The following is a 26917-nucleotide window of genomic DNA, read 5'->3' on the forward strand; positions in this document are numbered from 1 at the left end:
TTTGAACGCATCTGTCCAATACGGCTTTGAAACGATCTTTAAGCTGGGGCATGTTTAGAATCTACTCATATGTGTATACCTAACAGGTAACTATACTAAATTTATAAATATTGATAAATACTTTTAGGCAAACTAATTCTATTTGAAGTTGATAAATTGGATCTGTAATGATCATTGTATCTATATATGTATAGCGGGTTATCCTTAATCTATCTGTTTGACTAGATTGGTTGATACATCCGCCAACCTTATATATACAATCCTACAATCTACAGTTGATGCCATACAGGACAATATGGGCTCCTAGGCAAGTGACTTCGGTCATATTACTACGTAAGTACAGCTGATATTATTTTTATTTTTCATATGGCTAATATCTTATATTATACAGCAATTTGTACTGAGAAAACTTTAGGTCATACCGATGTATTTGTCATTTTTACAGGTAAATACACTCTCTTGAAAAAGGCTTGTTTAAATTGAGAACAATATTCCCCACTTCAGAAGGCCCACCCGTTTTGTAGCTGGGCACAATAGGTTTTGTTCTGCGTTTGATGAGTAGCTCTGATGTCAATATATGCCGTCCCCACTGTGGACTCAAAAGTAATTTATTCCAGGGTTTCTGAAAATTATCCAGGTACAGCCATAATATGTATAATGAGATTTAATTAAGATTGTATAATGTTGGTGTAAATAATATTTACTTGGAATTTGTTTATATCTACATATTAGATAAGAGTGTCCATGTGTGATCCTGAGGAAGCCGAAAGGCGAAACATGTAGAACAGCAAGTGTGGAATTTTCTATATGGAAACATGTATCATTGTATACCCCTCTTTTTTCCTTATTTTTGTAAATGTGTAATAAAACATAGTTTTTAATCGTCATCTTTTGTCTTTGTTTAAATAATATTAACAAGCATTCAGAAAGTCCCACACATCCCCCAATTATTATTTTTTTTACTCTTGTATCAGAGAGTGCTTCCTGATCCTTCCAGAGGTTTGTGTAGGCCAAAAGCAACTCATCAAGTTTGGTCCCCAGGAGGTCTGTTCTGCCCCCAAGACCTGCCAACTCTTGAGTCAGAGTGTTTGTGGACTTCAGTTCAGTTTGAAACTTCTCCGCAAGTTTCACATATATGGTTGACAGGCTTTCATCAAGGTCTGCCTTAGTAAGCTGGACTGGGTATTTACTGTCTCCCAAAAAATGTGCTGGGAAAGCCACCGGACTCTTCGCTGAAGCCTGTGCACGCAGCTGCTGGGCGCCATTTTGAGACAGCCTGCCCTGCTTCCAGACCCCAAGGAGATAGGTCATTAGGGATCATTGAGCTGTTTTCCTGCGGCAGGACTTGGGTGTCGACATGCACCAGGTGTTCTCCCAGGGGTACGGGTGAGTGTTGAAAGAAATTAAGGACTATATGGACTATATAGCCCTGGAAAAGCTGCAACGGTCTCTGCTGCCCTCGGAGCTTTGGCTACCAGTGTCTGTTCAAGCTTCATGCCACACATGCACCCCCCTCTATCGCCTCTTCTGTTCAAGTCCCCAATTCAGTTATGGATTCTGCAGAGCAGTTATTGGCAACTAGTGCACATGGTCAGCTTTCAGTGAGTTTCTATGCTGAGCATTCCTTCCCTGATCACATCTGAGCAGCCCATGTCACTATAGAGTCACACATGGGGGAGTATACACGCTGGTAAATGACAGCCCACTCCCTCCCTCCTCCTCCATTCCCACTAAACAGCTAAACACAATGGGGGCAGGATAAAACATCTTGATTGATGGAAGCATCACCTACCTCTTATTCTAAGCACATACACACAATAGACACATGGGTGAGACACAGCAGCAATCCACTCACACCACGATATTGACAAAAATAATAAAAATAAATATTTCAAATTGATATTTGTATGACAATTTAAAATAGTTTATTGATATTCATCATTTCTTTTTACTCTGTATTCCAAAGGCTGATTTTTTATTTAACATGTGACCCTCAGCAGAGGACTAGAAGCTTCTCCTGCCCCTGTTTCCCTGAAGACAGGCTGGGAAAGAGCTGGGTGAGCTGTATATCGATTAGGAAAAAAAACGGTACCTTGATGTTTTTTTAATTAAAATAATTACAGTGCAATCATCAACATACAGAAAGAGAAGGCATACTGTAACATAAACAGTGTGTGTTTAGTATCACTTTAAACAAAATGTAATAGGAAACTAAGGTCCTAACTTACCCATGTCCTTTAACATGTTCTTAGCTCATGTACTTAGCTGGTCTAACATCTGATGTTTGGTTCTTGCATCAGTCTTAGCTACTGAAACATAGAAATGTGGAAGTTGCAGAAAGACTACAACTGTGTATTGGCCAATTGTTTGCCATCTGAAAGACATTGCTCTTAGCTATACATGCAGCCTGAAGACCAGTGCATCACTTATGCCAAGGCTTGCATTGGTTTGTGCAGTAGATCCATGATTTAGCGCTGTGGTAAATTGGGATTGGCTTGTGCATGCACCAGATACTTCACTACTATGCAGCTCAGTAGACTTGATACATCTGCGTGCAGATTGTGTCCATCAAGGCTGACCTTCACATAATGGACAACCTTTGTTCAATAAACAGGTGAATGGGACAGTTAATGCACACCACTGCACAATGATTTACCAGCCATTAAACTGTGCATATTGATACCAATGTAAATAAAGGGGAATGGGTTAATGAGAACTACTAGTGGTAGAAATTGCCCATTCAATGAATGGACAACCCTTTAAACCAGAGCTTGCCACCATGAATGTCAGTTATCAATACATGCACCCTATGCCCTTATTTATACGTATATTTTTAATTATTACAGGTACTGAGTGAGTGAGTAACTTACCGTATTTATCGGGGTATACCACTCACCGGTGTATAACGCGCACCCCAAGCTTAGAAGGAAAGTTTAGGACAAAACTTAAATTTTGGATGCTCAGCCTTGTCGGTGTCCGTCTGCTGTCGTCGTCCATCGGCGGCCTTGTCCGGCGTCCGTCTGCGGCCTTGCGCGGGGTCCATCCAGCCTTGTCCGTGTCCGTCTGCTGTCTTGCCCAGGGTCCATCGGCGGCCTTGTCCGGCGTCCGTCTGCGGCCTTGCGCGGAGTCCGTCCAGCCTTGTCAGTGTCCGTCTGCCGGGGGTTGCAGCGTTGTGTGTTTGAGTTTGGCGCCTCGGTCGAGCTGTGCAGAGCCGGATTTCCGGTGTGTTCGGCTCCTCTCAGCTGCGCAGTACACTCGGCTCGGTCTTTGTCGGCGGTGCTCAGAGACAGCGGGGATCGGCGTATAACGCGCACCCACGATTTTCCCCTGATTTTAAGGGGAAAAAAGTGCACGCTATACGCCGATAAATACGGTATATAGCGTTAACAAATGAGAACTGAATCGTCTCAAGGCGCTTTTTGTCCAACTTCGTCCAAGGTCCTTCAGAAGAGATGAGTCTTAAGTTTTCTCCTGAAGGCCCGATGGTTTTCTTCCATGCGGATGTTCGTTTAATAGAGCGTCCCATAGCCGTGATCCTTGGTCTGCGAATCTTCGTTCTCCTTTAGATTTGTAGCAGGACTTGGGGATGTGGAGGAGATTTTGATTAGTTGATCAGAGGGCCCGATTAGGGGCGTAGTGTTTTATTTTCTTGCATAAATATTGAGGCGCATTTCTTTGTGTGCATTTGTGGGTGAGGCAGGGGGTCTTGAATGTAACCCGATCCTTTACAGATAGCCAATGTAGAGTCCTCAAGGCTGTGGTGATCATATAGCGCTGTCAATTAACGCAGCACTATATATATATATATATATATATATATATATATATATATATATATATATATATATATATATATATATATATTAGTGTACATTCACATCAGTCCCTGCCCTCAAGGAGCTTACAATCTAAGGTCACTAGCTCACCTTCATACATAAACTATATTACCAAAAGTATTGAGACACCTGCCTTTACACACACATGATCTTTAATGGCATCCCAGTCTTAGTCTATAGGGTTTAATATTGATTTGGAATGAATAAGAGCGTAGACTGCGAGCCAGGCCTTCTTGTCAACATCAGTGCCTGACCTGACAAATGCGCTTCTGGAAGAATGGTCAAACATTCCCATAGACACAGTCCTAAACCTTGTGGACGGCCTTCCCAGAAGAGTTGAAGCTGTTATAGCTGCAAAGGGTATGCCAACGCAATATTGAACCCAACGGTCTAAGACTGGGATGCCATTAAAGTTCATGTGCGTGTAAAGCAGTGTTTCTCAATTCCAGTCCTCAGGCCCCCCCAACAGGTCAGGTTTTCAGGATTTCCCTCAGATGAAAAGGCTGTGGTGATTACTAAGGCAGTGAAACTGATCAAATCACCTGTGCAAAATAATGGAAATCCTGAAAACCTGACCTGTTGGGGGGGCCTGAGGACTGGAATTGAGAAACACTGGTGTAAAGGCAGGTGTCTCAATACTTTTGGTAATATAGTGTATATTAGGGCCAATTTAAATGGGAGGAAATTTACTTACCAGCATGTCTTTGGAGTATGGGAGGAAACCCATGCGGGTACAGGGAGAACATGCAAACTCTAGGCAGATAGTGCCATGGTTAGGATTCAAACCAGCGACCTTAGAGCGGCTAGGTGGAAGTCCTAACCCCTTAGCCACTGTGCTGTCCAATTTACAACAAATAATGCAGAAGGACTGGTGCCTTTGTTACCAATGGTGTTTGTTCTTGTCCTACTGAACAATAACATATCACTAAGACCTCTTTCAAACTGGGGCGGTTTGCAGGCGCTATTGCGCTAAAAATAGAGCCTGCAAACCGACCCCAAACAGCGGCTGCTGTTTCTCCAGTGTGAAAGCAGCGGTGCGCTAGCAGGACTGCTCCAAAAGTCCTGCTAGCAGCATCTTTGGAGCAGTGAGAGGAGTGGTGTGTTTAACGCTTCTCCACCGCTCCTTCCCATTGAAAGCAATGTGAAACTGCGGCTATACCGCTGGCAACGCGCCTCTACAGAGGCGCATTGCTGGCGGTATTAACCCTTTTTCGGCCGCTAGCGGGGGTTAAAATTGCACCGCTAGCGGCCGCAACGGTATAGCGCCGCTATACCGCCACCACACCTCCCGCCCCAGTGTGAAATGCTTAATGCTTTTTGCTAAGAGCAGATCGATAGATGGATAGATTGATCTTTTGGATCCAGTAGTCCATTGGCGTTTTCTGTAGGGACTCTTGGAAATGCATGGCACATGAAGTACAGATTCCTATTTCCTGCCAGGCGTATTGCACCTGCTGCTGGCAAGATCAGACCTCTACATTGAATCACAACAATGGCAGGCAGCGCTGAAGGATTTATATATTTTTTTTCTATCATACTAATCAGCACCACACTCTCCAGTGACGCCGATTCCTTTCTCTCCTGTCACTATGTTCTTTCTATCCAGCAGTGGGCAATGTATGCAAGTCAGCTTCCTCCCGAGTCTCTAAGTTCTCAAGCTGTGCCATTGTGTCAGGAAAGACATGAGATGTTGCTGTGGAGACAGAATTGAACTGTTCTAATGAGATGTTCAGGACCTCCAATACACGAGCACAAGAGCAGCCGTCATTACTAGACAGCTGAAAAACCTCAGCAACTGCTGCTGTTCATAATGTGTGCCTAATTCAGCTCTCACCTGCTTTCTCACTGCATCACAAAGGCGCTCTCTAAAAACAAATGCACTGCTGTAATTATCAAGGTTAATGACCAGCAGCGAATGGATAATTTGAGGCTAGAATAGAGAACCACAACACGAGTACGTAATTGCATAGTGGTCGCGGGACTATTAGTCATCCCTGTGCAGCTTTCATCTAAAATGCAAATTAACGCCTTTGGTACCAAAGTAATATGTGGAAAGTCGGTCTGGATCAAGAGCGTTTATATTTTCGGCCAGACGTAGGAGAATAATAGACACTATCCCCCAGCATTCTGCTTTTAATAGAACTAGGACATAATAGAAATCTGAAAACTTGCCCATGATACTTTTTAGTAGACAGCTTTGTTTGGAACTTCCTACCTACCTTGCCACTGTTTTCAATTTTGCTACCAGTAATTAAAAATAATTTCAGAATTAAGCATGAGTAACGTCAGCTGGCATGTCAGCATAAAATGAAAGGCTTATTTCATACTACTGAAGTTTATGGTTTATAGGGGGTTATTTAAGGGAAATACACTTTGCACTACGAGTGCAAACTACAAGTGCAAAGTGCACTTGAAATTGTACTGAAAGTGCACTTGGAAGTGCAGTCGCTGTAGATCCGAGGAGGACATGCAAGGGAAAAAACAGAATTTTAGCTTGCACGTGATTGGATGATAAAATCAGCAGAGCTTCCCCTCGTTTTAGATCTACCCCTCAGATTTACAATGACTACACTTCCAAGTGCACTTTCAGTGCAATTTCAAGTGCACTTTGCATTTGTAGTTTGCACTTGTAGCGCAAAGTGGATTTGCCATTCGTAAATGACCCCCATAGTATTGTATTGTAATTTCCATTAGTAAGGAAGGAAAACTGAAGTTATCTAAAGAAAATAGAATGCTATAAATTTATCATAGGGCCAATTCATACTGTTGTGTTACGTTGACGTACTGTGCATTACTGCAATGTACGTTAATGCACTATATGCGGTATTACTATTCATGGTACCCAACCACTAATACAGTAGGGGGCAATGCATCTGTACTGCAAAGCTCTGCAACGGGTATGCATCGCTTTGTGGTGCACAGCGTTAAAAACAATATTCACCTTTGCTGTAATTTTAACTAGTTTATTTGTGCCAAAACTAATTATTTTCTACACTAAGGCTGGCCATACATTATACAATTTTCTTCTATAGATTTCCTTTAGATTTACCAAAACTAGGGTTGTCCCGACACCACTTTTTTAAGACCGAGTACAAGTACCGATACTTTTTTTTCAAGTATTTGCCGATACCGAATACCGATACTTTTTTTTAATCTCATGTGACAGCGGCACATGTGTCAGTATGTTTTTTTTTTTTATCTTTAACAATTTGTTTTAAATTTTTTACATTTTTTTTTATTCATAATGCTTTCTTTTTTGTAAGGGTGGGGGGGGGGGGGGGGGTGGAAACCAGGACTGCAGTAAGGTAAAGAAAGCTATTTAGCTAAAAAAAAAAAATCCTTTAGCGAGCCTTTAAAACACGCCCACTTTTTGCTGCAGCGTGCCACATTTGTATTTATCTTATTTCATTGTATAGACATGCCCATAATAAATTGATGCCCCACCCCTAATTAAGGTAATGCCCCACCTACAGTGGCTTTCTGGACACACAGAAAATAAAAACAAATTTCCATCATTTTTTTTAAATGTTGGCAACTATGTAAAGGTGGTGATCACTTTTAACTGCTTGCCGCCTGCTGGCCTTCAAATGACGGCTGGGTGGTGCAGCTATTGTTCTGGCCGGGCGTCATGTGGCGTCCTCGGCTTCTCGGCCCTCTAGGTGTAAACACACAGATCCATGTCCTGTTAGAGAGACCGATGGTGTGTTCCCAGTACAGAGGAACACCAATCGGTCTCTTCCCCTTGTGAGTCCCCTCCCCCTACAGTTAGAATCACTCCCTAGGACACATATTTAACCCCTCTGATCGCTGTATAAGTGTGAATGGTCCCAAAATAGTGTAAAAATTGTCCGATATGTCCGCCACAATATCGCAGTCACAATAAAAATCGCAGATCGCCGCCATTACTTGTAAAAAAAAAAATCTATCACCTATTTTGTAGATCCTATAACTTTTGCGCAAACCAATCAATATACGCTTATTGCATTTTTTTTTACCAAAAATATGTAGAAGAACATATTGGCCTAAACTGAGGAAAAAAATCGTTTAAAAAAAAAAAAAAATGGATATTGATTATAGCAAAAAGTAAAAAATATTGTGTTTTTTTTTCCAAGCGTGCTACTCTTCTTTTGTTTATAGCACAACAAAAAAATGCAGAGGTGATCAAATACCACCCAAAGAAAGCTCTATTTGTGGGGGAAAAAAATATATGAAAATTTACAGTGTTGCATGGCCGCGCAATTGTCATTCAAGGTGTGACAGCGCTAAAAGCTGAAAGATGGCCTGGGCAGGAAGGGTTTTTTTTTTTTTTTCTTTTTTTTTCTTTTTTTTAAAGTGTATTTTGTGCGTGTACTCGAGAGAGGAGCCGGACTGCAGGAGTTGGGAGTAGGCAGGCCTCCCCCAGAGGCAATCTGCCACCTTTCTCCATGCCCCGGGTGGCAATGGCAGGTGTGTGAGGGGGTCCTCCCACACAGCCCGCCCTACCTGCTCCGCTTTGAAGCCCAACGGGGCAGAGGGACTCCCTATAAGGGAGTGAGAGGATTAGCCCGCTCAACCAGCCCCGTTAGTCCTTCGCCTCTCTTTTTAGAGACCGCGTGGTCAAAGTGCGTGGAAGGGGGTTTAAGTGCCCTGTATTGAGGTGGTTAAGGAACACTGAAATCCTATTCAATATACTGTAAATGTCTTGCCTTAACGCAGCGGGCCTAAACACATGATAACATGATGCAAAAAGGCAAAGCATAGTAAAAGTAGGTCCTAATACTTCCCGGACTTAAACGGTTTGTAAAGGAATTTTTTTTGTTATCTTAATAGCTTCCTTTACCTTAATGCAGTGCTGTTTTCATGTCCTCAGTGTTCGTTTATGCTCTCAAGTTGCTGTAATTCTTCTCTGATTCCTTCCTGGTTGTCTGTTTCCTGATGACCACAGTACTGGGAGCTTTCTCTCTGTGGTCACTAATCAAGGAGGTGTGATTACTGTGTGTCTAAAACCCCACAGCACCAATCAGTTTTGTTTTCCAAACCATCACTGCCCTGTATTGGCTCTGTGGCTCTGTACATCACAGAAGCAGGAAACAACATGCAAAAACGAAACTAGAAACTGCAGGTACATTATATGATTGAGTTTTAATAATTTTTGAAAGGAATCAGTTAACTATTATGTCTCTATACCCTGTAAACAGTCATTTAAGCAAAAACATTTTTTTTCCATCACAACTCCTTTAACCTCCCTGGCGGTATGATTCTGTCTGGAATTACGTACCAAAAGCGGTACAATTATTTTGCAAGGAAATTTGGCGTTTTATACTGTAGGCCTGCAATTCTTAGGAATAACTCACTTAAATCTGACCAAACAAGAGTCTAGTAGGCATCCCGGGTATGAATTTGTTTTAAAAACAAAATGATAAATTATAATATTATAAATAATTATAACAAATAATAATATAATTATAATAAAAATTATTCAATAATGTAATCAACTCAAAATCACTGAAATTTGCTCAGTTGCAGAATTGTCGCTGTCATTACTTTTATTTTTTTTATGACGAATTTCCCCACAAATCACTATCGCACAATTCTGCAAGTCATTATAATTTATTAGCGCTGTTTTCTAGCTGCTCTAAAACCATTTTTGACATAAAGGGACACTTTTGGTTGCTATGGACAATCTACAGTTTTTAGGCAGAAAGAACATTTTTTATTTTATAAAAGAACATGTAGGGCACTGGGCAGACCACTAGGGACAAGGGGGGTGTGTATATTTTACATACAGTACTGTAATCTATAAGATTGCAGTATACTGTATGTAATGTGTTTGTTTACTTTTTTGAATTTGGCGCCATTCTCCGCCCCTGTGCGTCGTAACGTCGCAGGGAACGGAGATCGGCGGCACACGGGGACACTGTGAATCGAGCGAGGACCCGCTCGCTCACACAGCGGGGATGCATCGCAGGATCCAGGGACAAGGTAAGTAACTTTGTCTGTGGATGCTGCGAAAGATAAGCTGCGCCGCTGCACACTCTGCACAGCTACCCCGAGCGTGACTCGGGGATACCGATAGTAGCATTGAAAAACCACCCCGAGTCACGCTCAGGGATACCGCTAAGGGGGTTAAGTCAAATACAAGGGCATATCTCACTACCAGATCTACCCTATTAGCACTGTACATAGAGTGCTAAGGCAATGAGATGATTGCAGGGTTAGGATCTAGCCATCAATCCCAGCATAACAGAATCATCCTCAATCAAGACAGATATAATCTGCAGTAATGCCTCTGCAAATGGTATTGCAGACCATCAATCTATAACCCATCATAAACTGTGCGCAACCAGATCATATGTTGTCATTTAATGCAGAAATGCAATGGCTGTGTCAAAACTGGCGAGCAGCAAACCATGCAGCCATTGTCCTCATAGTGTCCTCTCTTTCTCCCCTTCACTATCTGTTATGTGACTGGAAGAAATCTGCTATAGGTCCTGATGCCTATAAAGGCCTGATTGGCCTGACACTTCTGTTGCATATTGTTTAATAAGCATTGCCAGGAATATAGGGACAGATTCAGAAAGAATTACATTGCTCCATGGCAGCGTAACGTATCTGATTTACGTTACACCGCCGCAGGTTTACAGCGTAAGTGCCTGATTCACAAAGCTCTTACCTGTAAACTTGCGGCGGTTTAACGTAAATCCGCTCGGCGCAAGCCCGCCTAATTCAAAAGGGGCGGGCACCATTTAAATTAGGCGCGTTCCCGTGCCGAACGTACTGCGCATGCTCCGTCGGGAAAATTGACGTGCATTGCGCTAAATGACGTCACACGGACGTCATTTGTTTTAGACGTTAACGTAAATGGCGTCCAGCGCCATTCACGGATGACTTACGCAAACGACGTGATTTTTTAAATTTCGACGCGGGAACGATGGCCATACTTAACATGGCTTAGAACACCTAGGGCTCAGCCCTAATTTTACGACGCGTATCTTGACGGAAACAACGTAAAGTTAGAGCGACGGGTAACGCGGACGTTCGTGGATCGCCGTAACTAGTCATTTGCATATTCTACACCGACCGCAATGGCCTCGCCACCTAGCGGCCGGCATAGAATTGCATCCTAAGATCCGACGGTGTAAGTCAATAACACCAGTCGGATCTTAGGGCTATCTATGCGTAACTGATTCTATGAATCAGCCGCATAGTTAGGACGGGCGGATCACAGAGATACGACGGCGTATCAGAAGATACGCCGTCGTATCTCTTTTGTGAATCTGGCCCATAGTCAATAATCCCAGACACACATGCATGGTTTAGTATAATACTATCATAGTTTGGCAGTATAAGCACTATGCTTATCTCTGCACTTTTAAATTACCAATACATTCATGCCCCATTCACACCTCCACGTTCCAGAAATTAGTATTTCCGAAAACATGCATTGCACTTGTGGTGCCATTATTTCTTAATGATACCGCACATGTGGCTAGATGATGCGTTTTGCAAAAAATTTACCAAACTGCGCTTCACAAAACGTGCAAGGCTAACTTGCCAATAAAAGGTGCGGGAGCTACTTTGGCGTGTTTATCACACAACGGGTTGCCCATTTAATTGAATAGATTGCCTTATGCAAACACGAAAAAAATGTGCATAAGCGCATCGCACAGGTAGAGTTTTAAAGACTTTAATCCCAGTTTGACTTTCCAATATCCAAGCATGATGATTTTAGTTGGTGCTCTTAGATCAGTGTGAAACAGGTATTATAGAATTTATTCACTGGAGATATTTTTTCCTTCTAGTGTTGGAAAGACAAAGGGGCTTGGTGTGGTTCACCTACGTTGGCCAAAGTACTTTTCTCTGCCCTAAAAGAAACTCATGTACTTTTTCAAGTGATGAACTTTGAGCTTCAAGCTCCAAACAACACTTTGCTCAGGTGGGCACCATTGAATATAGTGCAAATTCTAGTGTCAAGTATAGTGTGCTTCTGGTGAAGCTTCAAGTCACACCTGAAATTGTTTAGGTGTGAACAGGGGTGCATGTGTCTCTGTTGGAGAGATTACCTCTTATGATTAAAAAAACATAACCATAGAAATCTTACCAAGTATGGGGTATCTAAACTATAAATCCAATTATGTTTAAGAATTCTGTATTGGATGGAGCCTGATGCATCAGTAAGAAATTTCTAGGGAATTAACAAAGCTTCCTGTGCCATTATACAACCCCAATTCCAAAAAGGTATGTACGATTGGTAAAATTTACATAAAAACAGAATGCAATGATTTGGAAATCTCGTAAACCCATATTTTATTCACAATAGAATATAGAAAACATATAAAATGTTTAAAAAACTGAGAAAATTTACCATTTTAAGAAAAAAAATAAGGTAATTTTGAAATTTATGGCAGTAACACGTTTCAAAAATTTGGGGACATGGCAACAAAAAGCTGACAAAGTAAGTGGTACCAACAAGCAAGAGCTGGAAGAACATTTTGGAACTAAGTAGGTTCCTTGGCAACAGGACAGTAACATAATTGGGCATAAATGGAGCATCTTAGAGAGTCAGAGTATCTCAGAAATAAAGATGGGCAGAGGTTCATCAATCTGTCGAACAATTTCAGAATAATGTTCCTCAATGTAAAATTGCAAAGACTTTATTTATATCATCATCTATAGTATATGATATCATCCAGAGATTCAGAAAATATGAAAAAAAATCTCTGTGCACATGAGAAATGGTCGAACGCAATATTGGATGCCAATGATCTTCGAGCCTTCAGACGGCACTACATTATAAAACAAGCATGCTTTGCATGGGCTCAAGAATACTTCCAGAAATCACTGTCTGAACACAGTTCGCCATTCCATCCAAAAATGCAAGTTAAAGCTCTATCGTGCAAAGAAACCATATCTAAACATGATCCAGAAACCATGGACACAGAGTCCTTCGGACTAAGTACCTTCTAGCTTGTCATCAGCGCTCAGTTCAAAAGTCTGCATCTCTGGTGGTATCAGAAGTATAAGAACAAAAACTTTCCTTAACATGTGCCAATTAGTAAATCATAATCAAAAAATATGTATCAAACATGAAATGAAAATAAAATTAGATATAAAAAGTCCCACAGTTGTAAAAAAAATAAAGTGCTTGTGCTGCAACTCCAAATATAAAGATCGGTGCTTCACTGTTTAGACAGAAACATTTGTTTTTACTGAGTTTTCAAATAAAACGGTTTATTTGAGCGGACACCTGGATGTTCGAGTTCGACGGGTTCGGCCGAACTTCGGAAAAAAGTCCGGGTTCGGGACCCAAACTTGACCCGAACTTGACCCCGAACCCGAACCCCATTGAAGTCAATGGGGACCCGGACTTTTGACTACTAAAATGTCTCTAAAAAAACAATGGAAAGGGCTAGAGGGCTGCAAATGGCAGCACAATGTTGGTAAGAGCATGGTAAGTACCCTGCAAATAAATTTGGATAGGAAAATAACTTAAAATAACATAAAAATAAATAAAAAATCTTGACCTAGGAGGACGAGGTCAGGGTTAGGGTTAGGGTTTATCTCACACGTACAGATATTGAGGAAACACTGCAAAAACTGGAGGAAACACTGAAAAATATATATTTTTGCCTTAAATGGGTGATTTTTGAATAGAACAATAGAAGAACACTGGCTAAAGTGTTTATCTCACACGTACAGATATGGAGGAAACACCGGAAGAAACACTGCAAAAAATTTTTTTTTCCCTAAATGGATGTTTTTTGAATAGCACAATAGAAGAAAAGTATATAGAGGGTGTATCTCACAGTAACATATGCAGTGCTGGTGTAATATGCAGAGTATCTCACAGGAACATATGCAATGCTGCTGCAATTTGATTTGTGAAGCAGGACTGACTCCTATATATTCCTCCCCCTATAAGAACAATCTGGAACCTTTCCCTAAACTATCGAATGCAGAGTATCTCAGAGGAACCTATGCAGTGCTGGTGTAATATGCAGAGTATCTCACAGGAACCTAGGCAGTGCTGGTGTAATATGCAGAGTATCTCACAGGAACCTAGGCAGTGCTGGTGTAATATGCAGAGTATCTCACAGAACCTAGGCAGTGCTAGTGTAATATGCAGAGTATCTCACAGGAAAATATGCAATGCTACTGCAATTTGATTTGTGAAGCAGGACTGACTCCTATATATTTCTCTCCCTATAAGAACAATCTGGATCCTTTCCCTAAACTATCTAATGCAGTGTATCTCACAGGAACATATGCAGCGCTGGTGTAATATTATTTCTGAAGCAGGACTGACTCCTATATATTTCTGTCCCTATAAGAACAATCTGAAACATTTCCCTAAAGTATCTAATGCAGAGTATCTCACAGGAACATATGCAGCACTGGTGTAATATGATTTCTGTAGCAGGACAGTCTGACTCCTATCTAAATCTCTCCCTCAGATCAGATCAGCAGCAGCCTTTCCCTACCCTATCTAAAGCAGAGTGATGAGCTGTGCTATGTCCCTCTAGCTTATATAGAGTCTGGGTCACATGCTGGGTCACATGCTGCACTGGCCAATCACAGCCATGCCATTAGTAGGCATGGCTGTAATGGCTTCTTAGTCACAGTAGCAAAACAAATGGTGATTGGCTGCCCTGCAGCCCGCCATTACATTGCCGAACACCGGACCCGAACCCGAACTTTCAGCAAATTGTTCGGGTCTGGGTCCAAAAAAAACAAAGTTCGTACCGAACCCGAATTTTACAGTTCGGGTTCGCTCAACCCTATTAAAGATATCATCTAGGGGTCTCTGTCCCCACTAAGCGCAAGTGACCACACTAGAGATAGGCGGTCAACATCCAGGGGGGTAATTTTACATCCATGTGGGGCACTCTGTCTGAACACTAAACAGTGCAGCACTGATCTTTATATTTGGAATTGGAGTACAAGCACTTTTTTTCACAACTGTGGGACTTTTTATATCGAATTTTATAGTTAATTTCATGTTTGGTACATATTTTTTTAATTATGATTTACTGATTTGCACAAATTAAGCACAGTGTTTGTTCTTATTCTTCTGATTTGCAGTGATGCTGGTTGAGCCCACATTTACACTGCTGCTGGCAATTTTTGTTGCTTATATTTGTATTTTGTTTCTTTGGCGCTAAGTTTTTCTTTTTTTTTTTATCTCTGGTGGTATGGGGGTGCATTAGTGTGTATGGAATGGTCAGCTTGCACATCGGGAAAGGCAACATCAAACCTAAAAGATTTTAGAGCAGCTTATGCTCCTATCCAGATGTCTTTTTCAGGGAAGGCCTTGCATATTTCAGTAGGACAATGCTAAACCGCATACTGCATCTATATCAACCGCATGGCTTCGTAGTAGAAGAGTCCAGGTGCTTAACTGGCCTGCAGACCTTTCACCAACTTAACATATTTGGCACATCTTGAAAAGAAAAATACGACAAAGAAGACCCAGGTCTGTTGAGCAGTTAGAATCCTATATAAGGCAAGAACGGGACAACATTCCTCTTATCCTTTTTTGTGAACTGGTGCCCAAAACAGAACTGCATATTCCAGATGAGAATAAATAGAGAACTCTGCGCTATGGTAATAAAAATATAAATATATTAAAGAAGCTGCTCCCCTAAAGTGGTGTGAAAACAACTTTAGCAATGTGGGGGGTGTATAATAATAATAAGGGGGCGCCCCCTTATTATTATACACCCCCCATATTACAGATGAGGTCTTACTAATGATTTGTACAGGGGCAAATTGATATCTCTCTCTCTGGAGTCCATACCTCTCTTAATACAAGAAAGGACTTCGCTCGCTTTGGAAACCGCAGCTTGGCATTGCATGCTATTATTGAGCTTATGATCTACCAGAACACCAAGATCCTTCTCCACCATGGATTCCCCCAGTTGTACTCCCCCTAGTATGTATGATGCATGCATATTCTTAGCCCCAAGTGTATAACTTTACATTTATCATCATTAAACCTCATTTGCCACTTAGTCGCCAAATTAGACAGAGCATTGAGGTCGGCTTGTAAATTGGAGACATCATGTAAGGACATTATTCCACTGCATTGCTTGGTGTCACCTGCAAAGACTGAAATGGTACTTTTAATCCCAGACTCTATATCATTTATAATAAAATTAAAAAGTAATGGTCTCAACACTGAACCTTGGGGTACACTGCTTTTGCAAAATCCAAGTAGACCACGTCCACCGCTACACCTCTGTCCAAGGTTGTACTTCCCTTCTCATTAAAATAAATCAGATTTGTCTGACAACTTCTGTTTTTCATGAACCCATGCTGCTTAAAATATATATTTTTTCCAGCAAGGACTCATCTATGTGGTCTTTTATTAAACTTTCCAGTATTTTCCTGACTATAGAAGTTAAACTAACAGGTCTATAGCTACTCAGTAAAGATGTTGATCCCTTTTTAAAGAGTGTTGTTAAAAGAAATGGGGATGCTACACCATGGTAAACATGGCCCTGCCCAACTTTTTTGAGCTGTGTTGCAATAATTATTTTCAAATTTACCTTTTTTTTTCTTAAATTGATGCATTTTCTCAGTTTAAAGGGGTTGTAAAGGAAAAAATCGTTTTCCCTAAATAGCTTCCTTTACCTTAGTGCAGTCCTCCTTCACTTACCTCATCCTTCCGTTTTGCTTTTAAATGTCCTTATTTCTTCTGAGAAATCCTCACTTCCTGTTCTTCTGTCTGTAACTCCAGGGGGCGAACAGGAGAGTCAGGACGCTCTCTACTTTGCAGATAGAGAAAGGAGCTGTGTGTTAGTGGGCGTCCTGACACTCCTGCTCGCCCCCTCCCCCCTCAAGAGGCTTTCTCCACACCAGGGAGAAAGCATTCCATTACTGCATGTAGTTACAGACAGAAGGACAGATCGGAGGTGTTGTGTGTCAGTCTGACACACAGCAACTCTGATCTTCGTATGGAACCTCTGACAGAGGCTTCTCACCACGTGATCAGCTGTGACATCACGTGAACTGGGAAGTGCGGGTAAACGGCTTTCCTCGGTTCACACTGACAGGGAGAGCCGATCAGCGGCTCTCCCTGTCAGAGGGAGGGTCTGTGCTGATATTCAGCACATTGATTATCAGCACAGCCCCCATCAAAAGGTGCCAATCAGTGCCAAACACCTGCCAGCCTGTCCCCTAATAAATGCCTGTCAGTGCCCACAACAGTGACGATCAGTGCCCACAACAGTGCCAATCAGTAATGCCTGTCAGTGCCCCATCAAAGTGCCAATCAGTGCCACTCAGTAATGCCTGTCAGTAGCTCCTCATCAATGCTGCCTATCCAGTGCCACTTATCAGTGCCGCCTATCAGTAGTGCCGCCTATCAGTGCCCATCAGTGCCGCCTATTAGTGCCCAATCATTTTTTTTTTTATTTAAATTGTCTGTCTTTTTTTGTTAATAGCGCAAAAACTAAAAACTGCAGAGGTGATCAAATACCACCAAAAGAAAGCTCTATTTGTGGGAAGAAAATTATAAAAATGTAGTTTGGGTACAGTGTAGCAAGACCGCACAATTGTCATTCAAATTGTGACAGTGCTGAAAGCTAAAAATTGTCCTGGGCAGGAAGGTGGGAAAGTGCTTGGTATGGAAGTGGTAAAAGTCCTGCCTGAGCTTTTTAGACTGGGCTTCTCCTCTGGGTCACAGAAGTGCAATTCGTTTTGCACTCCTGTGACCCGTTTTCAGCGGAGAGCGGTCTGAAGTCTGCTCTCTGTTAACATCACTGCCATCAGTCACGGTAGCACGTCATCCCGACTTCCCAAGTTTGGATCCACCAGCTGCCTTGATGCCACTGAGAAACTAAGATGGCCGCTCCCTGCCCCTCCACAGCTCTGCACTCCAGTGAGTGTGGAGAAGCAGAGAGGAGAGACGCTGACTAACAGGCAGCAGCTCTCCTCTCGGGGATCTGTGAAAACCGAGCCATCTGCAATGTTCGTGGCTCGGTTCTCAGTCCAGAGACGGCAGGGGACAGATGCAGTATCAGTCTGATGCTGCATCCACATAGGTAATGATGAATAACAAAAAAAAAACATACTTCCTATTTAATTAGTAGCAGGATCTGTTCCATTTCCTACATTTTAAAGAGTTGCACAGGCTTTATGCTTGTACCACTCTTTGTTAGTTACCCCACTGTTGTTTTTGTCAGCTACAAGAATCTAGAACAGTGGTTTTAAAAATGTGATCTGACGGCTTGGATTCCTCTTCATCAGTTGGAATTCAAAAAACATTAATGGTCAAGGGTGGCAGATGGGTAAATGCAACTGCTGCTATGATTGCCCCTAGTCTCATGAGGAGTGGTACCTTTCGTCACCAATGACGTTGAATGGGAAAAAGTTTGTGTTCTGTCAGAGGGTACTTGATGCCATTTGTGTGGTGCCTTCTTCTAGACTGGACAAATGGTATGCAGGATGGAATGGGCACACAGCCTGAATGGGCACTGCAACACTGTAGGTGATGAAATAACCACACCTTTCAAGAAAAAAAAAAACTATAAAAAAGTAAGGCAATTTAAATAAAAATAACATCTGGGAAAAGATACAAAAATATGTTGGACAAAGGATTGACTTTTTGTAAAAGGTGGCTGGCTGGGAAGAGTGCAAACCAGCTCGACTGAGTGACCAAGCAGCTAGCTGGGAAGAAAATAAAGCAGCTGGACAGAAAGTAAAAGTAGTTTGGATGAGCACAAGTGGTTCTTAGCACTTGTGACTTGGTTTAACCTCTTGCCAACCACGTAACGCATATACAGTATGTGGCAGCATATATCGAGTGCCACCTGGTCAAGTGCCAGCCATGACTAAGCGCTGAAGTACAGCGTGAAACGCGTCGGCCTATACTGTACCTTTTTGCTTGCGGTGAATGCATGTGCATTTGAAAATAAAGACCTAATTTGTTTTAGTCATTTTGGAGTGCGGCAGTCCAGGGTTTTTTTCGTCTATTTGCTATAGGCTACCGATCATGTGACCGATGTGAGTGCTAATCACAGTGGTCACATGATATAAAAGCTGTGCTGCCTCTCAGGCATTAACCACTTAACCCCCGGACCATATTGCTGCCCAAGGACCAGAGCACTTTTTGCGATTTGGAACTGCGTCTCTTTAACTGACAATTGCGCGGTCGTGCGACGTGGCTCCCAAACAAAATTGGCGTCCTTTTTTCCCCACAAATAGAGCTTTATTTTGGTGGTATTTGATCACCTCTGCAGTTTTTATTTTTTGCGCTATAAACAAAAATAGAGCGACAATTTTGAAAAAAATGAATATTTTTTTCTTTTTGCTGTAATAAATATCCCCCAAAAATATATCAAAAAAAGTTTTTTTTCCTCAGTTTAGGCCGATACGTATTCTTCTACATATTTTTCGTAAAAAAAATCGCAATAAGCGTTTATTGATTGGTTTGCGCAAAAGTTATAGCGTTTACAAAATAGGGGGTATTTTTATGCCATTTTTTTAAATATTTTTTTTTACTAGTAATGGCGGCGATCAGCAATTTTTTTCCGGTACTGCGACATTATGGACACTTTTGACACATTTGACACATTTTTGGGACGATTGGCATTTTTATAGCGATCAGTGCTATAAAAATGCATTGGATTACTATAAAAATGCCACTGGCAGTCAAGGGGTTAAAACTAGGGGGCGGGGAAGGGGTTAAGTATGTTCCCTGGGTGTGTTCTTACTGTGGGGGGGGGTGGCCTCACTACTGGAAATCACTGATCTTCTGTTCATACGTTGTATGAACAGAGGATCAGCATTTCCCCCCCTGACAGGACCGGGAGCTGTGTGTTTACACACACAGCTCCCGGTCCCCGCTCTGTAACGAGCAATCGCGGGTGCCCGGCGGCGATCGCGCACGCCGGGCACACGCACGGGACTCGGGGGTGAGCGGAGGGTGAGTGCGCGCGCGCCCCTAGTATCCTGCGAGAGAGTCGATGTAGAGCTACGGGCTCTCGCATAGGGGAGCCAACCTGCCGCCGTAAAACGATGGCGGCAGGTCGGCAAGTAGTTAAAACCCAATTTAAGGGCCACCAGGGCACAACATTAAAGGATTAAGGTAGACCTTCAGATGTTGAAATTTGCTTACAGGACTCTTTTCCAACTGCTTTCTATAAACTTCTAACATTTCTACCACAGGTTGTTCTAAACAATGTTTTTACTCAACAACTTCTTAATCATTAAAAAATAAAAGTTTCATATACTGTGGGATACAGCATTTCATGCCATCGCCCTCGTCAGCTGAGGCCTTCTCTGTTTTTTCTATTTTTCCTTGATGTTGGTGTGTGGACAATTTAGGCGTACTAACATCATCAGGTGCAGAAATATCTCACTAATCACTCTTTCACACAGTTCTAGCCAGACATCAAAGTACTGTACTGTCTGTGTGTGACTTTTAGAACTTTATAATAAGCAATGTCAATGGATGGTGAGGACAGAATCAAAGCCATAGGGTCAATATCAAATAGGTCTCCTCTGTGTAATCTTACATCTCCTAATCATTTCATTTTCTGAACAACATTATAAACAATACAGTACATTATGTAATTAATGTACTGTAGTAAGTAATATTTAAATAAACAAGCTAGAATTTCACTTCATAAAGCTTCAGCTTCAGAATAATAGGCAAAGTAGACATCTTCAATAACGTCACATTTCAAACATGACATTTATAATTAGCTAGTATTCTTTTATAAGTGTGGTAGGATTACCTTTCAGGAAATTAAGAACCAAATCATATTTTTTTGTTCGTTGAGTCCCTGTTGAGTCACTTTATGTCCTTGATTAGCAGACAGGAAATTCTCCCCCACAGAAACAGACAGCCGTAAAAGTTTATTTTAACCCTTCCCCACTTAAAAAACATACTGTTATTTCTGTCTGTGTTCCTGGAGGAGAGCTTCTACTTACAGTCCCATAATTAAAGGGTCACTAAAGGAATTTTTTTTTTAGCTAAATAGCTTCCTTTACCTTACTGCAGTCCTGGTTTCATGTCCTCATTGTTCGTTTTTGCTCTGATGTTGCTGTAATTCTCCTCTGTTTTGGACACTTCCTGGTTGTCTGTTTCCTGATCACCACAGTACTGGGAGATTTTAGTTTCATTTTCAAACCAATACTGCTCTATGGCTCTGTCCAGCACAGATACAGCATAACATGCTAAAATGAAACTAAATGCAAAAACAAAACTGAAAAACTACAGGTACATTATATGATTGATTTTTATCTATTTTTAATAGTTTTTAAAAGGAATCAGTTAACTATTATGTCTCTATGCCCTGTAAACAGTCATTTCAGCTAAAAAATTGTTTTCCTTTAGTGACCCTTTAAAGCTGAACTCCAGGCTGATATCAAAGAAAAATGTTAACTTTTGCTCCGTGAAATTTAATTTGGCTTGATTTCGGCCTCCTTTTATCCCCTAGGCAGCAACACTCAGATTTGAAGAAGCAGCACTTGAAGCCCCTCAGATTAGCTGCAAATTTGTCGAAAAAGGAACTAGCAGATAGAAATAGAGAGCAGAATAAACATAAATATGACCTCATCAGTCTATCTCTTATTGTCCAATTAGAGACTGGAGCGAGGTGATTTCCGCAATGCATGTGATCTATGGGGCACTTTTTACATCTCCCTCAAAAGCTTATGTAGCGCTATCCACGCAGGAGCTGCTGGTGAATGAAGGTATCTCCCACCCTGCACAACCAGGCACACAGAATTTTCCACCACATGCTGGAAACAAGATTCAGTCCTTGCAGCTTTGTTTTTGTATTTTATAAGGGGAATTGAACTTGTATAGGGTTGATGGTATTATGGGATGCCCATTTGATCAATAAGCAGAACTCTTCAGGGACACAAACTATATACAGTTCGTATATATATATACTTCTTTTACCTCCAGCACAATCTTGCTTGTAGAACAACTCCTAGGACCAGCTGGCACTGTATGGATGGTCTGATAATAGCACAATCAGTCCTGGAGCAAATGCCCTTTGCAGGCAGGGACCGTGGGCCCCTTTGGTAGTATAGCAGAAATAAATCCCAGTGCTCAGCTGTCCTACTCCTGTGGCTACTGATCCCAGCACCACCTCTTCAGGCACTGCCAGACAACCTGGCTGCAGCTGTCCTGTTTACTAGCCCTCCTAAGACTCCACAGTCCTCCCAGACTGACTCTGCCCCCCTCTCTGTGAGAGAGAGGGGGGGGGCAGAAAGAGAGGGGTGTGAGAAAGGAGGCTGAGAGAGCAAGGGGGACACAGAGAGAGGGGGGCTGAGAGGGAGAGGGGCTGAGAGAGAGGGGGGATGAGAGTAGAGTATGGGGGAGATGAGAGAGGGAACTCTAGCTCTATCCCTATCTGTAGTCCATGCTCTGCCCCCTGTCTCAGTTTTTTTCTGCAGGTAGTCTGTGTATGATTGTGCCCCCTACTTTCCATGCCAGTCTCACTCCCTAATCTGGGCGAGCTCTCTGCTCTGTTTCATCAAGCGGCTTTCTTGTAGCCTGCGTCTCCCACTGGCCCACGTCTTCTGGGCCCCTAGTCAGCCTTTTCTCCGGGCCTCACTGTTGAAGAGGTTTGAGGAGTCCAGGTTCCCAAAGGCACCGTGGATGCTGCGACCACTGCTCGCGTCTTCGGGGTCAATGATGCGGTGAAGCTCTTCTCTCTCTCCTGTGCTCTCAGACCTGTAACCTTCCCCGTGAAAGCTGCGGACCGCCCACTCTCTCCTGCATATAGATTCCCACACCTCGTCTCTGCTTGCTGCCGCGCTCTCTCACCGCCACGAACCTGAACTCTCTTGCCTTCCCACAGAGATGGCTCTGCGTGATAGCTGTGGCATGCGTGCCATGGGTTCGTCATCACTGGTCTAGAGAGACACATGGAGCAGCAGCATCCAATCGGATAACTTCCCCAGTGACCTAGGAAACCATAGAGGAACCAGGTTCTTCTTTACTTTCTCTCTCTCTGTAATGACACTGTGGTTGAGCGTCACTTGCAGTGGAGAAAGTAGACTGCACCTGCCTACAAGTATGCTAATGAAACTTTTAAATATAACCCTTACGATTTCATTACATAACTTATTTTAGACCCAGTAATGCCAAAACATCATCACATTATTATCAATATTTTACTATATGCAATGCAGGCAGATCATTGTTAGTTGGAGGTGCCAGCAGGGTGTTATACACTGCTTCCTGAAAACCTCACTGCTCCCTGTCTCATTACTCCTCTCAAAAGCCCTCAGTCCTGATGCAGGCAGGATACCCTAGGCAATACCAATGCTCCATGATTGACGGAACCTAAATCCAGTGAAGGAAAGAGAATTCCTTTGCTGCATTCACCAACACTGGCTTAACCTATACTCCTAAAACTACTCCAAACAGTGAAGCCTCGTACACACACTCGGTTTTCTCGGCAAGAACCATGTACCGAGTAAACCGTGCGTGTGTACGAGGCTTTTAGGTTTCTCGTCTGGAAATCTAGCCAGAATCTCAACAAGAAAAATAGAGAACCTGCTTTCTATTTTCTCGTCGAGATTCTTGTCGGCCTGTTTCCTGACAAGGAAGCCGAGAGTGTGTATACTTACCTGTCGCCGTGGAAACCTGTGCATGCTCTAAATGACTTTGACGCATGCGTGGTAGCTTCCACGGCATAGGTAGGGTGAAGCAAGATGGCAGGGACGGCATTGAATGTGACAAGCGCATGCTCGTCGTACGCAATGTCACCGCGTTCTTGCCTTTCAAGAGAACTGCGGTTCTTTTGAAAGGTCTGTGTGTACATTCGGGCGGCAAGAGATTCTTGCCAAGAATCTCGTCGGGAAAAACTATGTTTTTTTTCTGACGAGATTCTTGCTGTGTGTACAAGGCCTAAATCACAGTGCAAATCCATTTGATATCTGCTGGATCTTTTCTGCTATAATTTAATTTGATTAATAAAAATCTTGGACATTTGAACCCTTTATTTGGCCGCTAGTGGGGCTTAAATGTACCTCTAAAATGACGGTAAAGCACCGATTTTAGCAGCGCTTTACTGCCTAAACCCCAGCACTGTCAGTGTGAAAGGGCTCTTGGTACATCTCATCATACATCACATCTGTAGATGGACTAGGCGCAGGAATGGGCAGGGGTTGTGTATCCTATGCAATCTATCATGCCATAAAACATCTAGAGCAGGGGCAGCCCGGAGCACGTGTAAAGGGATGCTGGGGATGCCATTCCCTAGCACACTGAACACTGTGACTCACCTCGGTTCTCTCTCTGTGCAGCCCGAGATAGAGATGGGAGGGGGAGGCATTCCAACTTGTGTCGGTGGAGACAGTGCAGGATTCAAGACTCCCAGCGTGAGGAATTCATTCCTGCACATCAGCACACACTGAAAACTAGACCCCTCGTGACCCTCCCCCGAGCACTGCCAGACTGGATGGGCTTCCCTATGCTTACACATCAGTTCTGAATGGACACACACCTATGCTCAGAACACTAGTTCTGGACGGACACAAACAACGAGAGAAGGAGGGAGGGGAGAACTCTGGCACTTTGGTGCCCCCACCTCTGCAGGCGTCTGGGTGCAAAGCACCCTGTCTATCTATCGTTCCTGCCTCCTGAGGAACCACAGCTGGTTCCCCACAGCATATGGGATTGGTGAGAAGTATGATCAGGTACCAATAAAAATGAGTACTCACTCCCCGCCCCCCCCAAAAATAACCATTAAATCAATTGCAGGTTTGGGGGGGGGGGTGAAGGGAGAAGTAAACAAGCGGTACTTTACTTTACAAATTGCTCCGGATTGCTCAGAACATCAATTAAAGTGTTACTAAACCCACAACAGTAAAACCAGTCTGTATATGCAGCAAAGCATGCTTGTTAAATTCACTGTGGAACCTAAGGGGTTAATCCTGCGTATTGTGTATAGGCTGTTTGATCCTGCCTTCTCTGATCCTCTCTTTCTTCTACAGTCCCCAAACCATCTCCTGATAGAACAGAGCCTTGGGGACAAGCTGCACATTTTCTTGGAAGAGTGCATGTGATCAGCACAGGGCCTATCAGCACTGTCCAGACATAGGGTCAAAGGTCCTGCAGCCTCATAGGACAATCAGGGGAGAATGAAAACTCCTTCTACAAGCTTTAACCAATGCTCTGCTGGACACTGATAGAAGTCACAAAACTGCTGCAGCTGCTAATGAGAAAGGGTATTTAGCAGTTTATATTTACTAAACTATTGCATTTCCATGCTTTGTGTACTGTGGGGGACCAGATATAGTGAATGCAGGGTCCTGGGTTCAGTTACACTTTAAAAGAGGAAACAAAAATCAAGCACTTACGTATTCACAATGGATGTAGGCCAATCACGCATATTCTTTCCATATGGTTATTCTGACTCCAATTTTTGTAGTAGTGACTTATTCCTTTCTGACCTAAATGAAGCAGAGAAAATAACTGCATATAGATAGCTGAATGCATGAAACACTTAGCATCCACAAATATTATTTATTGCATGCAGACAATATGCTGCAGTAGGTGAGAGTATATGAAAGTCAAATGTAATAACTCCTTCCTCACCTCAATGTATCCTGCAGGAAGAATGGCAGAAACTTCCAAGGAGGAAAGAGGAAATTGCATCATACAAAGGGGGAGGATACACAAACAATTGAGTGCAATTTTACATAGTGGCCATAGGGTGGCAGTAAAACAATGAGCAATTAAAAGCATAGTTCAGCTTTATGACTAAAGCCGGGTGCACACGATCAAATGATCGGACAAATTTTGCCCGTTCTTTTTGTATGCTGCTAGTCTCATATCGAAAGTCAAGAGGTTACTCACCATACGAAAATTCTCATACGACAGAATTCAACTTCAGAAGTGACATAGTGTGTTGAATTGTTTTATATGTGTTCTTTTGTTCCTAAGTATACGTAGTCTTATTTTTTCCGGATGAAAACTGTACTAAGCAAACAAAAATCAGACATTGTGTTCACATCCGCCAAAAATTTTAGAGCTTGCATATCCAGTTTTTGTCGTCTGAAAATTCAGAATTGGCTGTTAAAAGCACTGTACTAACAAAAATCGGCAGATCGTTCTTTGGACAAAATGTTACTTTCCGATCGTGTGTACAGGTCTTTAGTTTCATGTTACTCCCATAATTAGTGTTTGACATTAGACATAGGCATTTTCCTCGGGCACACCCGCTCCAACTGCCCACCCCCACTTACCTTGGGGTGCATGTCTTGTTTTCTTTTTAATTTAATGAGGCTGTGCAGTCAAGTTGTGGCTCGTGGCCCCTCACCAGATGCATTTGGTGAAATGTGTAATGTAGTGAAATTGTGGCTTGTGGCCCCTCACCACCATGCATTCTGTGAAATTTGTAATGTAGTGAAGTTGTGGCTTGTGGCCCCTCACTACAATGCATTCTTGAAATGTGTACTGTAGTGAAGTTGTGACTTGTGGCCCCTCACCACCATGCAATCTGTGAAATGTGTACTGTAGTGAAAATGTGGCTCGTGGCCCCTCACCACCATGCATTCTGTGAAATGTGTACTGTAGTGAAGTTGTGGCTCGTGGTCCCTCACCACCATGCATTCTGTGAAATGTGCACTGTAGTGAAGTTGTGGCTCGTGGCCCCTCACCACCATGCAATCTGTGAAATGTGTACTGTAGTGAAAATGTGGCTCATGGCCCCTCACCACCATGCATTCTGTGAAATGTGTACTGTAGTGAAGTTGTGGCTCGTGGCCCCTCACCACCATGCAATCTGTGAAATTTGTAATGTTGTGAAGTTGTGGCCCCTCACTACAATGCATTCTGTGAAATGTGTACTGTAGTGAAGTTGTGACTCGTGGCCCCTTACCACCATGCAATCTGTGAAATGTGTATTGTAGTGAAAATGTGGCTCGTGGCCCCTCACTACAATGCATTCTGTGAAATTTGTAATGTAGTGAAGTTGTGGCTTGTGGCCCCTCACCACCATGCATTCTGTGAAATGTGTAATGTAGTGAAGTTGTGACTCGTGGCCCCTCACCACCATGCATTCTGTGAAATGTGTACTGTAGTGAAGTTGTGGCTCGTGGCCCCTCACCACCATGCAATCTGTGAAATG

Source organism: Rana temporaria, chromosome 1 (assembly GCF_905171775.1).
Source record: "Rana temporaria chromosome 1, aRanTem1.1, whole genome shotgun sequence".
NCBI lineage: Eukaryota > Metazoa > Chordata > Amphibia > Anura > Ranidae > Rana > Rana temporaria.